This window comes from Mastomys coucha, unplaced genomic scaffold, assembly GCF_008632895.1.
Source record: "Mastomys coucha isolate ucsf_1 unplaced genomic scaffold, UCSF_Mcou_1 pScaffold9, whole genome shotgun sequence".
Classification (NCBI taxonomy): domain Eukaryota; kingdom Metazoa; phylum Chordata; class Mammalia; order Rodentia; family Muridae; genus Mastomys; species Mastomys coucha.
Genome location: NW_022196915.1, coordinates 8,447,324 through 8,462,157, shown reverse-complemented (window position 1 = coordinate 8,462,157; position 14,834 = coordinate 8,447,324). Strand labels below are relative to the sequence as shown.

Below are 14,834 nucleotides of genomic sequence, written 5' to 3'. Positions count from 1 at the left end.
GTTGTCTGTCAAGTAGTGATGTCTTCTTTGCTCTAATTATTTCAACAGCCTCACCTTCGTGAACTTCCTGAGTTTAAACAAACATCAGCCACATACAGTAGGTGGCAGCAATTACCAAACCAGGCTACTCTATAGCTACACAGATCCTCAGCGGGATTTCTCCTCTTTATCTACATTTCCAAAATGGCTGCACTTGCAAGAATTTTCTGTTTTAGTTTTTTGTTGTTGTTACAAAGAGAAATCAATGCCTTGGATCCATTTTTCTTGTTTCTCAGAACCATTTGTAAATAATGCAGAAATCTAGAACAAGACACTTTACCTCAACAGCCTTCTGCATCTTGATGGCTCTAATTTGAATGTCATCATACAGAATAGAAATAAAATAAACATCGTGCTTTGCCTAAGATTTTTGGTTTAACTCATCTCGTCATGTTTAAGCATCTGATTGAATGCAAACAAGCACCAGACTTTTACAGCCAACCCCCTGTCAGCGCGCACTGCTCTGCCACACGGAGGTTTTCAATAGCGGTGTCAGGAATGCTAACGTAGACAGCTGCTGTGTTGAAGCCAGCCCATATCGTGTCCTGTCAACATGGGGAGTGCTTTGTTGCCAGAGCAGTGAAGGAAGCCCAAACCTCAGCACAGGAAGTTGGCACATCCCATCACCTGCTCCCTAAGTGCTTGGCATAGTCTGAGGAATTCACTTAGTCAGCTGGGGACCCCAGCTCTGTATTTCTGCTGGGGCTGGGGGATGAGGCGCAGGTATAGAACCATGGATGAGAACTGTTCCCCCTGTCCATGAGATCCCACAATTAAAAGTTCCCTGCAATGACTATGGAAGTCCCCAGGCCTTCACTGGCTCCTGTGAATCCCACTGTTGAAGGCAGAAATGTGGCCCAGAAGTAGAAGGTTGGTGACACAGTTCCTCCCTCCCACCTCCACTCGCCACTACACAGGACTACCTTACCTAGGAGGCACGTTTTTGATTCTGTTTCTATGTTCCCACACTCTGAACTAAGAGGGAAGCAGTTCCACCTTCCCCTTCCATTTTACCTAGCTGTTCTTGTACCCCAGTCTAAAAACCATGAGGTCACGTGGGCAAGCCAGCAAACAGCCCCTGGGGAGCACCGGAGTACAAATCTTTCAGTACCCGCCACTCCTGCCATGTCAAAAGGCCAACTGTAGCCCATGACTGCTGCTCCATAGGTGGAAGTAACACGCTCTATGTGTCATGGACATTGAGCCCTCTGGTCTTTCCCAGCAAAACACCCTCTTGTTGTGTGTGCAGTCAGAGGCTGAGAGGAGGCAGGGACTCTACAAGCACTTGCTGGGAGGGATACTTTTCAGGGTGCCGAGGATATGACTGGAAACCCAATGTTCAGTCAGAACCTACTGCACCCATTTCAGGGATGACATGTGCAAGCACCAAACACCACCCAAAGCCAACGCCCTGAGGTACCTAGCACAGCCTGTAGTGTGTCTCTGTCTTCTCTAGGGATCCAGAGTCCCTCAAAGAACTTACAGCCAGTGGGAAGAAAATGGCACTTTTGCCAAGAACTATTTGGAATCTCCCCATGACAGAGGATGCTCTGATGTTAAGCAGAATCCACCAGGAACAATAAAAATGACCATGAATACATTTCTTATTTCTTACTAGTTGAGTGAAATCACACGCAGATTGACAATCTGTGCTGTTTAGAAAGGTGTCGTGCCTACCAGTTGTGCACTGCCGACAGAAGACAGGCTATAAATGTCGTCTGCAGCAGGCGCTTGCCTGGAAGGAGCTGAGCTGCTGGCACTGACCTACGCTGTCCTTCACGACTCAGGTGTTAAGCGAGGGGCTTCTTGCCACCTTCTGTTCCTTCCTACTTTCTCTCGGCTCTTCAAAGCACAGTTACAATATAGAGCAGACACAGTAATTTTTGGTAAGAACAATTGACTTATTAATTACAGAGATGTGATGGTTTAAGCTCTTAAGTTTAACTTACCAAAAAGATTCCAAATAATTGATCTAAGATGCAGGGAAATAAAAAGCACTTATCTTGGAAGCCGGTGTATTGTCCTGAAGCATCTGAAACAAGTACAATACACCCCTGGTGAATAGATCCCCACGGCGTGCTCACACCTCTCCTTAATGCAGGATACTTTCAATCAGAAAACTTCAACTACCCCTGGGGGAGCCTACTGTTTCAAACGGAAAAAGTGACGTGTGGAAGACAAGTCCCAGGAGCTTCAGGATAATTAACTGCTGGTGAGAATATTCCCTTGAACTTGCCGGTGAATGTGAGCCAAAGATTCGGGCAAATAGCACTCAGTCATGAGTGAGAATGGAAAGCGAGTAGCCCACACACCATCACCTGCACCAACTACCCTAAGCTGGCATGATCCGCTTCCTCCTCTGCTTCACTGGAACTGCATTAACAGGGGAAAGGTGAGGTCTGAGGGGCAGCCAAAGTCTTACATGCTTAACTCAGAGATGATCGTCTTGCAGGGAAACTGAGCGCTGTGTTGTCTACAAACACTAGCATTTCCGAGCACAGCACACAGGGCACCTGACCCCAAAGTGTCAACTCCTGTTACCTGGCCCTGACCAGAGACTGAAATGGTTAACTGCCTCTGGGAAAGCAGGGCAGACTCACTTTATGAAGGTAACTGTTTAGATGAGGTCAAAGTTTGTTTTTGCAGTCATGAATAAATCAAAATCAATTTGACCCCCAACCCTCAATTATTTGGAACTTCCCCCTTTTTGAACAAATGCTATGCTATGCAGGATGATCTAGTGGAGCAAGAGTAAAAACAGGCAAGGGTGTGACAGAGATTAGGGTCTCCCTCTTCAGAAGTGTTGCCCCTCATCCTTGTACACCTCCATCTGTCAGCGTCTGAGTCTAAGCCATCTGAACTTCCTCAGACACAAAGTATAAACTTTGGCTTGCTACTCGGTTCCAACTCCCATCTGTCTGGATTATGGGACTTCAGAGTCTTCAGCTGCTTTTAGGGGGAGATAATCTCCAAGGATTATACACCTTTCACCAACACCTGTTTAGCTCGGCAGACTCCAATGGAAGACCCACATCAGAAGACAGCTTGGGCTTTGAGGCCTGGGGATTGACACCAGGCCATGGGCTTATGTCAATTTGGGAGGAAAGCTGATGCTTTTAGCCTGTAGCTCCTTGGAGGTGGCAGTTCACTGGGGCATGTGGTCTGTTATTTGCTTCCTGAGCTAGCAGCACTGTGACCATGTAGACAGTTAGCAGTTTCATTACCAGGATGGATTTTGTTTAAATTCAGTGCTGATCCTGAACTTAGTATCTTTAAGAGAGCCCTGTTCCAAATGACCTGTGACGTGTCTGAAAGATGACCTTTCCAAAAGATTGAGAATGTCTCTCAAAGTAGACATTTTGAAACAGACTGGATTTGAAACTGGAAGTTTAAGACACTCTTCACCATAATTCTTTGGGCCCAGAGTAATTATGTAACAACTAGACTAAATGCCCAGCAACTACTAGAACAGCAGCAACCTGCGCTCTCACAAGACTCTAAGGGTGACTCAAGGTCAATGCCCTTGAAGACCTGCTCTGGAGCTGCTAGGCTTGTAAAGTGGGAGAGAACACCGAATGCACAATGGGATAAGTAAGGGCCCATCAGTTCCTTGCTGGGAGAGAACAGAACAGAATGGATTTCCTAAAGCCCTGTCAGGCTGTGTGGGTTTAGCTAGAGTCAGTGAGTGGCTGATTGCTCTGTTCTATGCCTGGGTGTCACTATAAACCAAAGAACTCTGGCTGCAACAAGAATTCCAACTTAGAAGGTAGAGAGGGGCCTGAGGGCATGCATCTCTAACCAGGCCTCACACCACTACACCAGCTGAGATACAATGGTGGGGGTTCTAAGGCATCTTGTCTTCAGAACTTTGTAGTTTAAACACTTACTTAAGACTCCAAAGAGCTTTTGTTTATAAAGGTTATATCTGCTGATTTTACGGAGAAGTGACATTTATTAATTTTAAAACAGCACTAAACCTAGTGTCACTGTAATTTTAGATAATAAAAAAAGCCTTCCCTGCATTTTTTAAAATATAAACAAACTAGAGAGAAGAAGGTTTGCTTTATATTTTACACTATAGTCAATGTCTACTTGGGTCCTTAATCTGCTGTGTTTACCACAGGTCATGACATTTCTGGAAAATTCCACTTTACAGTCATGAATGAAGAAGAGTTTTTTTTGTTTTAACTTTTGTTTTTGTTTTTTTAAAGACAGGGTTTCTCTGTGTAGCCCTGGCTGTTCTGGAACTCACCCTGTGGACCAGGCTGGCCACAAACTCAGAAATCCGCCTCCCAAATGCTGGGATTAAAGGCGTGCGCCACCACTGCCCAACTTGAAGAAAAGATAAAGAGGAATAGTAGTGTTACTTTGGAATACTCATGGCACCGAGGACTGCCTGGATTGTACTATGAGACTATCTGTGTATATGAATAATATGAACTTTGAAAAGCAGGGCGATGAGACGGTAAGAACCTCAGAACTGTCATCTACAGAATATACTGTGACAGCTCACAGGAGGCTAGGAGCACAGGCTGTGGAGCCACACGCTATGTGGCCGAACTCAGGGCCCACCATAACAGCTATGTGACCCAAGGCACTTATTTTAATCTCTGTGTATATCTGAATCCTCATTCAGACTATGCAATTAATAATCACACTTATCTCTTCAAGTTACTAGAAGCATTACAAGGGTTAATAAAAAACACAGAATAATGCTTGGCTTAAAGATTAGCTATTAAGGGTTATACTTAGAGGCGCTCATTTAGGTGACTAAAACCCCCAAATGTTGGGGAAATAAAGAGAATGTGGACAGAAAGAAGTCAAACTGCTCTTTGTAGTCAGATTGAGATGAACCTCCTTATTCCTGTTTGCTTGAGATACCTCAAGACCATTCTACTGTCTCAGAAGTTTCCTACCACCCAAATATAAATTTAATTAAAGGAAAGGCCCCCTCCCCCTTTGGCCTCAGGAGTAGTCAAGAAATTAACTACTGAAAATTCCCAGCAAACATAATTTGGTCCCAAATTCCTTTTGGCTGTCAAGTATTTTACTTTAGTGACTACCCTGAAGACACATCTAGCCCATCAAACCACAAACACAGGAACTGCCTGAGGCTTCAGCAGAGCCACGAGCTTCCCAGACAAATATGACACAGACTCACAGACTCTGGAAGATGCAAGTGTGTCCTGGGGAAATGGCCCGAAAACTGAGGGAGCGGAGACAGCATGTCTTTGGGAAAGGTCTGCTGGCTGAGTCACATCTCAGACGTAGACGTCTCAAAGATGCACTAGCTTCCTGGAAGAGCACTCCACTGCTACGCTCTGCCTCAGCTGTGTGGAACAAAGCCACTAGTGTTCCTTCCTGAATATCCCCACTGCCCAACAACTACTCCAGAGAGGAATGGTCTTCATGTTCCTCCCAGAGAGAGGCCTGTACTAGAGACGTGACCCCCTGGTAGCCTGTGGTCCGTGTGCCCAAGCCTACAGATCATGTTAGGGTCTGTCAAACAGTTGTGATGGCTCCCTGGTGGCTGTGGATGCTCCAGAAGGCAGCAGTCAACCTACATCAGGTACCAAGGGGAGTGTGGTATTTAGATATGGACTCACAGCTACGGTAGATGGCAGGAAAAGGGACTTTCCTCCTGCCACACCTCTGTGACATGCTTCTGAGCTTGATGAGCAGGGCGGCATCTGCTGCATGGGAGCAGTCTGAGGGCCCGAGACAAATCCACACACTAAGACGAGTCAGTGGTGTCTTTACAGCTGATCACCTGCTTTAGTGGGAGCTCTCCCAGCTCCCATCCTTGCCCTTTGGTCTAGCTATGGTTCTCATCCATAGCTATACATTAGAACCAATTCCAGACCTTCATGTCTGCCTCATTAAATCTCAACTCTTGCTTTCCCCAGGACAGTTTGGTTTCAGACACAGTATTAAGTGAAAGTCTTGAGGACTGCCTTTAAACCAGAATTTTAAAGAGGTGCCTCATGCCAAAGGTGGGCGTGTTGTCTAGTAAGAGCCTTGGGCAGAAGGTAAAGTGTTAGTAAAGAGGGTGTGGGGTGCATTTTGTAGAGGTTTCTCTCAGTCAAACAGAACTGGGGACTGAGTGTGTTCCAGTTTCCTCCTCTTCTGTGGCTGGGAAGAAACTACTCTGACCAAAAGCCACGTGGGGGCGGGGCAGGGGGAGCTTATTCGGCTTGCAGTCTAGGAAGAGGTTCATTTGAGGTAAGTCAGGGCAGGACCCGAAGCTGAAATCACTGCTGAAGTGCTGCTTGCTGGCTCCTGCTCAGCTAGCCTTCTTTTTCTATGTAGTCCCAGCTGGACTAGAGGGTACTAAGTAGACCAGACTAGTTTTGAACTCACAGAGAGATCCTTCTGTCTGTCTCTCCGGTGCTGGGATGAGGGTATGTGCCACCATGCCTGGCTGCTAATTTAGCTTTCTTATAAAGCCTGCAGAGGGGTGCCCTGCTCACACTGGGCTGGGCCCTCCCACGTGGGTCATTAATTAAGGCAATCTCTCAGAGACATAGCCACAGGCCAACCCTTCACAGGATCTGAGCAACCCTTCAATGGAGGCTTGCTTGCTTGGATGGCTTCGGTTGTGCCAAGTTGACGGCTGGAGCCAACCAGCACAGTCTGCTAGATTAAGGTATGTTACTGCAAGCTACATCTTGCTTCTGGGTGTCAAAAGAATTTTTTGTTTTGGTTTTTCAAGACAGCGTTTCTCTGTGTAATAGCCCTGGCTGGTCTCAGATTTACAGAGATATGCCTGCCTCTGCCTCCTGAGTGCTGGGTTCTTTACTTGAGAAGATGACCAACTGCTGAATTCAATCCATAATTTCCTTGTTAGGGAAACAAGGTCCTGGGATACAGGAAAAGATGTTGTAGAATGAGAGATGACTACTCTACCAATGACACATATGACCAAACTAAAATCACCTTGAAATTTTAATGATTTAATCATCTTTAAACAATTTTTAAAAAATGTTTACATAAACAAATTTCAGAAGGAACCAAATTGTTCACAAAACCAACTACTGTTCCCAAATACTAATCAAGCCAGCTTGTTCCCAGAGCCAACTTTATTGGGAGACAGAAGAGTTTTAGGAGCCACTGCTTCTGACGAGACAGAAATGGGGAAAGATTGTTTTTAAATTCTGGTAGACGCTTAGCAGGTAAAGGCTGTTGCTCATGAGCTGAATCCCTGAGCTCCACACGGTAGGAGAGCTCACTTCCGTATGTGCACTGTGACACCTATACACATTAAATGCAACAGCATTATTTTAAATTCTAGTATATTTTAGGAAGAGCAAAGGCTTGCAGAAGAGAAAAGTTAAGTAGTAATCTGGTATCTAAAACCAATTTCTTCTTTAAGAAAAATTTTTTTCATACTGAAGGCTGCTTGAAGAAAAAATATTCTAAAAAGTAACGGATATCAGCAAAAAAGCACCCTACATTGCTATCCAAGTTGAAACCTTAAATAAAATTCTACATACAAGTATAAAATCCTGACAAGACTTTCTTATTGAAAAGCTACATGATTTCAAATTCTCACTAACCTCATACACACTTGGTGTAAAGTGCACTTTCATCAAATGGCCGTGTTTACCTACAGTGCAACACCCATGAAACTACCGTGGTGCTAAGACCCCACAACTGAATGAACTGCTAGTGCCACCGCTAAAGCAAAGCCAGCCTTACTTCTGGTCACTTTTATAGGCCTAAAGCTCTGGAGGGGCAGCTGAGTTAGTTGAGTCTAATAAATGCACATCTCAGCTACAACAAAGCTGTATGTGTGTGTGGGGGTGAGGGGGTGGCAGTGGTTGTTTATACTACTGTGGATGCTGCCGCTGCTTCTGAATCAGGCTCAGAAGCCATCCTCGTGGCACAGTCTGTATATCCCAGCTATTCAGGAAGTTATGGGAGAATGTTCGAAGCCTGCCTGGGCAATTCATTGACCTCAATAATTAAAAGGGATGTGGTGGGGTGGGTATGTAGTTCAGTGGTAAAGTGCTTACCCAGCATGTGTGAGGTAGGTTCAATACCCAATACTACAAAGACAAGACTCAGGCTCTATAAGACAGGGCTCTTGGAAGTTACAAGTCTAAGTCCATTTCCTTTTCCCTTGCTCGCACAACACACACACACACAAAGACACACACACACATGCACACACACACACACACACACACACACACACACACACACACACACACACACACACACACACACACACACACACACACACACACACACCAGCACCCAGGTCTAGAAACTGAGCTTTCACCTGGCAAACACAGACTGCACAGTGTGGCTTCAGGAAAAGTGGAAGAACAAGTCTCTTTCCATTTTCCCCTGTTTTCAAACAAAGTACATCTCCAGAGGGAGTTGTCAGTCTTTGAGACAACTTTCTAAATTCAAGCCCAACCCCTCCTCTGATCAGCTCAAGGGTTTAAAATGGAAGGCTCAGAAACATCTTTAATGACCCCAGGTTAGTGAGAAATGCTTCCATCCCTCCCTCATGCACATGCTAAATGAAATGCTTTTGAACACAATCTGAGGTATGAAGGTTCTGGCAATAACTAGCTGTGTCAGGGGAGTGGCTCAGCCCACTGCCAATAGGACAGTGTGTGCTGGGTGTGGGACCCAGGGTGGGGTGGGACTCAGACTTCAGTGGTTGGCTGACTTGCCAATAGCTTTGGTCATAGAGGACCTTAAACATTTAGTTTGGCTATGTTAGATGTTTCTGTGAGAGAAACACGAATATATGCAGGGATTTTAGTTACATACATACATACATACATACATACATACATATATACATATAGCTGAAGCAATAACAAGGGTTTATTATAATTATTATTTCTTTTGAGACAAGGTATCACTTTGTAGCCCTAGCTAGCCTGGAATTTGCTTTGTAGACCAGGTTCGCTTCCAACACACAATCCTCCTGCCTCAATCTACCAAGTGTCAGAATTAAGGGAAGGCATCACCACACACATCTTGGAATTATTTTTTAAAGACAGAATCTTGCTATGGAGTGGTCTTGAACTAGTGATCTACCAGCCTCAGTCGCCAGTATACTAGCCATTACAGATATGTGCCTCTGTGCCCAGCTTATTACTAGCAGTATTAAAAGATATCATTGCCTTTTGAGCTTGCAGACAATACATTCCTCTGAGTTGCTTGCACAAGGTACATACAATTCTGCCAGCATACTCTGTTCAGATCGACTCTAACACTGGATGCAGCTAGAGTTGAGGCATCAGTAACAATATAATAATATGAGCATAGCATTATCCATAATATCACAATTATCATCCCCATGGGTCTTTCTATTGTGTGGACATTGTTAATCACCAAAGCACCAACTTTCAGAGTTCTGGAATGTACAGGGTTGAGTTTCTACTGCGTGTACCCTAGTCACTGTTCTGGTTAGGGCGCCCATGACAAATTTAGCTACAGACAAATCTCAGGGAGTTTAGTTTGTTCATTACCAGGCAACTGTTAAATCTAACAGCCACGAATCACATAAATAACAGGAACTCACACATACATGGTAATAGCTCAAGTTCATTACTGATAACTCAATTCAATGCTGCACTGCAAGAGATCATATGGTAGTCATTTACAAATCAAAGGACAGGGCACACACTCAGGAGGGCATATACGCCAATGTGGAGGTGTGTGATTACGGACAAGTACACTGGACTGTAAATTATGTAACTGTCTCTTGTAATTACCCCACTGCAGAACAGAAACAAACTTCCTGTGCAATCTGCAGAGAAACGCACACTGAGAGACACAATTACTTTTTCCTTAGTTTTAACCCTTTAGCAGCCATTTCATTAAGTGTGATGAGGTCAAAGAAAAGTTAATTTACGGAGACTTGGCAGGAAGGTATTTCAAAGAAAATTCTCTGAAAAGCTCCCAGTAGTGATGAAAGTTGGTGATTTCTCTTCAGGGAAGAGTTTTCTAAAAACTGTATTCTAAATGGTGTTTAAAACAAATTCACAAGCACCATTCATTTTATCTCTTCTCTAAAAGTACTTGCTATGGTCTGTAAGTTTTTAATTGGAGGCAAATGAAAAGCTGCAGGGTGGAAAGCAGGCTGGCACAGACTCCTCTGATGCACCTTCTACTGTGGTACAGAAAAACACAATTAACTTCCTTGAATTAATGGGGAAGGATCCTGCCTGTGCTTTGCCCATCTTGAACAGAACAGAAAGCCATCTTGTTGTGGGCACGGGCCCCCTGACCCCCTGATGGGGTGGGGGGCACAGGTCAACTCTAGGTGGCGTCCTCAATCTCACCTAGCACAGCTTCATTCTGGCAAACTAATCCTTTTCTTTCCCATTTTTCTCTTCTGTAAACACTGTTTTCTAAATTTCTAATGAAATTTCCCAAGTTCATTAGCCCTGCATTCTAGAGGGGGAGAGGGCATTCCCACTCTTACTTGCAGTGTCCGCCAGGACTATATTTGTTTATTCTGGAACGTAATCAACAGAAGGAGAACAAAGCATGAATGCCCAGGCTGGAATGTCTTGGCTTCATCTCTCTGATCTTCCACTTCATGGTAAAAACATTTCTTTCTTGTTATTTAAAACTTTTAAGGCTGCTTTATATTTCCTATGGGTATGAATATTTTGCCCACATGCAGTGTCTGTGAACCTTGTGGGTGCCTGGAGGCCAAAAGAGGAAACTGGATCCCCTGAAACTATAGTCACAGAGGGATGTGAGATGCATGTGGGTTCTGGGAATTGAACCTGGGTCCTGTGAGAGGAGCTAGTACTTTTAACTGCTGAGGAACCTCTCAAAGCCCCAGAGAAGAATTTCCTTACCTGGATCTTCCATTTCATCACCCTTCAGTCGTCAATCAAGTTTAAGAGTGGAAGCAGAAGTTACAGGAAGTCCATTCTCTAAGACATTCAACACTTGAGGGTCTGAGTCTAGGTGATGTTTGGTATAATTGCTTCACATAAAAACAGCTTTGCAAAGGCTGGCAGTAAGTTGGCAAGCACCAAGCACTTATGTACTTAACATTTCTTATGTAGAGCAGTAAAGGTGAAGAACTCTCTTTACAACAGCACTGATGTAATACCACCAATAAATAGAAAAGGCTGTCCAGTTTTAAGAGTTACAGCCATAAAACAAGTGCTATAGGGCATATGACCTCCCACTTTAAAACAATGGCTTAAAACAAAACACGCCTCCAACAAATACAGACAACCACATACAGCGTATAGCTGAGTGGATTCTCAGAAGGCAACTGCCCTGGGACTATCACTTAGGACCAAGTGTGTCCTAGGCAATGCCTCCTCCCCTCTCTCTCATAAGTATCTGTTTTCAGACCTTTTTCTAGCACTCCCTGATAGGTTGATAGGTTTTTATTATTCTTACTATTTTTAGATTTATTGTTTTTGTTTTCTCTGTGTAGCTCTGGCTGTCCTGGAACTTGATCTGCAGACCAGATGAGCCCCAAATTCAGAGATCTGCCTGCCTCTGCCTCCCAAGTGCTGGGATTAAAGGTGTGTGCCACCACCATCTGGCTTAGATTTATTTCTTTTATGAACGATTCCCTGCATGTATCGGTATATTTTGTGCATGCCTAGTGCTCACAGAGGCTAAAGAGCACACTGGATCTTTTGTAACTGGAGTTACAAGTGGTTGTAAGCTATCATGTAGATGCTGGGAATTGAGCCCGTGTCTTCTGGAAGAGTAGTCAAGTGCTCTTAACCACTGACTGATACATCTCTCTAGTCTCTATTATTATTATACCTTTACCACCAAAATACTCAGGTGCTAAGGTAGTTATGTTCATTAAAAAAAAAAAGACTTAATTTTGCTTTAATGTGTGTATTTCTCCCTCTACCCCATATTTTTTTCCTATCTGTTTTTGATTTTGGGGCTTTCCCATGGCGTGCTTATATTATTGTTTACCATGTTCTTCTATGACATTTCCAGCAAGACAAAGCAGAAGCTTGATCATGTCTGTTTGCTCCTCTTTATGCAATTTGTAGCCATTAGAATTCAATGTATGGATCCATTAATTCATGGGAAGAGATTGCTTTCCTCAAGCACCACTTGCTCACCTAGTGGTATAGCTCATACAGGGGAGAAAGGGTAAATGCTTCATTTACCAGCTTTAAGACAGTGAATTGGTTCTTTTCATTGTTCAGGTTAGCTTTCAGTATCATAAACTTCTGAATTTAAACATCTGACAAGTTTCAATCAGTTATAATTATCTTTATTAACATACTCACTGCCAGTGAGGCTTTTAAGATAACTCCTGGGTTTTTCTCATACACTCCTAATAATTTGTGTGTGTGTGTGTGTGTCTGTGTGTGTGTGTGTGTGTGTGTGTGTGTGTGTGATTAGCCACAGGTCAACTCTGGATGGTTTTCTTGGATCTACTTTCCACCCTATTCTTGGAGACAGGGACTTGCTGACTCTGGCTGGCCAGCCAGAGAGCTCCAGGCATTTGCCCATCTCTCCTTGCTCCTCACTTCCCCCAGTACTGAGGTTGTAGGTGTGAACCACTTCACTGAGCTTTTATGGGGATGATAGAAATCTAAACTCAGGTCCTTATGCTGGTATATCAGGATTTTAACTAACTGGCCCACCCCCTCTATTCCAGAACAATCCCTTTTTACATAAAGAACCCTACCTAGTTCCCACGTTAAGGGGCATCACAATTTTAGCAACTTTACCTTTGGTTCCTGCTACAGTATAACTGTGTTGCACATTTGTTTCAATATGGACAATATATTGTTACACAAATAATGAAATTATTTAATCTACCTACTTTTATTTACTTTAAAAATATTAATTAAAACAATTTTATTGAAGAAAGGGTCTTCTTTAATGTTAATCCAAAGCAAGATACCAACATAAATAATTATAAAACTTAAGTTTTTATGTTGTTAAACACAACAGTGTAGTATGATGTAGTGTAAAACTAAATTAAACTATATTTCTCTAAGCAAATAAAGAAAAATGTATTTTCTCTCAAAACATGCATGTATTTTTTTTTAAAGGAGCAAACAAAGAAATATAACCACCTTCTGACCACCTTCTGATCAAGTCATCTGCATTACTAAAATTATCCTGAAGAGGTACACAAACTTTTATATAGTAGATTGTTTTCTTACTTAAAACAAAACAAAACAAAACAGAACAAAACAAGACATTAAGCCCATTGCTTCTTTTATTAGCTGGAAAATAGATTTAAGGGTAACAGTTTCCTTGGAACCAAAATCAGGGGAACACTAATTTCAAGCGCTAAGAATGAAGCTTGTGTGATCTTGTTCTGCCTTACAAATACTTTAACTGGGCCAGTGAGAGAGAGCTGGAAGCCCTTGCCACTGCGAAGCCTCAGGATATCTCACATCTAGCACTGCAGAGATGAGTCATGAACCCTGTGACTAACACCCCACAACAAGGACTGGATCATGTACCCTCCCAGCTGTATCACCTGGCAAAAGTCTGTCCAAAGCATGCCTGCAGAGGGAAGGATAAAGGTATACATGTGACAAGACGGAAGGCTACAAGAATTTCAGATCCAGAGCTAACTCAGAGGTGTCTGGGTGTACTTGGAGGTACTCCCAGGGTACAAAGAGCAGAGTCAGACATGCATCTATTCCCTTAACAGATCTTTACCGCATGCCCAGTATGAGACAAGCACTGTGCTTATGACTGGGCATTCAACTCTGCAGAAGTCCCTGTCTTCAGGAGGCCACTGCCAACTGATGCTTACTGGTTATCTGCATGGAATTTACCCAGTAGTGGGTTCCAACACGACTCATTGCATATGCCCACTGGTTAGCAATCTGAACAAAGTTTACACAGCAACAACAGCCACCTGCATGCCAAAACCTGAAAAATTCTGAGCAAAGCAGTAGTGTTCAGAAAAAACGGGATGGCAGACTCTATGCTTCATAGTCACAATGTTTTCTTTGAAGCAATGATACACACTATTCTGCACAAACTATTTGTCTTGTTTATGATAAACTTAGTTTCTTTGAAAAAAGATACATAAACCACTGGTTGCACTGTATTTCAATGTATTCAGTGATAGTCAACCTCTGAATAAATCACCAGACTAAACTTTCAACCTCAATATTATCTTTAGCATTTTAAAATGTATCACAGATCAGCTCCGTGTACTAAAACAGTAGTGGCAAAGGCTTTTAGAGAAACTTATTACAATGAGAAAATAAGGAAAGATGCTCACCTTCCTTATTATGTTACAGACTAAACTATTAAAATATGCCATTATCACACTTAATTGCACAGATCGAAACAAGTCTTCCAGTGACAGTGGCTGGCCCAAGATCTTCCAAGTGTCATGGGAGAGGTCCCTATCTGAGAGCTGGAAGGACCCTAACACCACTTCACAAGGACATCTAGTTTCTCTTTGACGACTGCCTTGATTGCACTGACCAGGGGGAAGAGTGGCAGAGAAAAGGAGTGTTTGTCAGGACCTGGCTTGACAGTTTCTGAGGACTAACACTGGAACCTTCCTTCTAAAATAAATGTGCCAAGAAATGAACTATTTGATAAGAGTAAGGGAAAGATAAGCATCTCTTCAACCAACTTAGTCACACCCCTCTTCTCTCTGCCCAAGACTGGCAGTTGAGAACGATGATCCTTTCTGTTTCTACTTAAGTGATCTCAAGAAACAGCCTCCATTCCAATGGCAGACCTCAGAGGGCAGGCAGACCAACGTCACTGGGAAGAGAAGTGCCACACAGAGCTAAGGGCTGGGACAGTGGTTTTCTGTTTTTTTTTTTTTTTTT

General features: G+C 43.3%; 1 protein-coding gene across 9 annotated transcripts in view; it reads right to left on the bottom strand.

Annotated features, from left to right (window-relative positions):
- Kat6b (lysine acetyltransferase 6B) overlaps positions 1–14,834 on the bottom strand; it is a 179,322-nt gene that overhangs the window by 12,242 nt on the left and 152,246 nt on the right. The gene's annotated exons all lie outside the window — the stretch shown is intronic.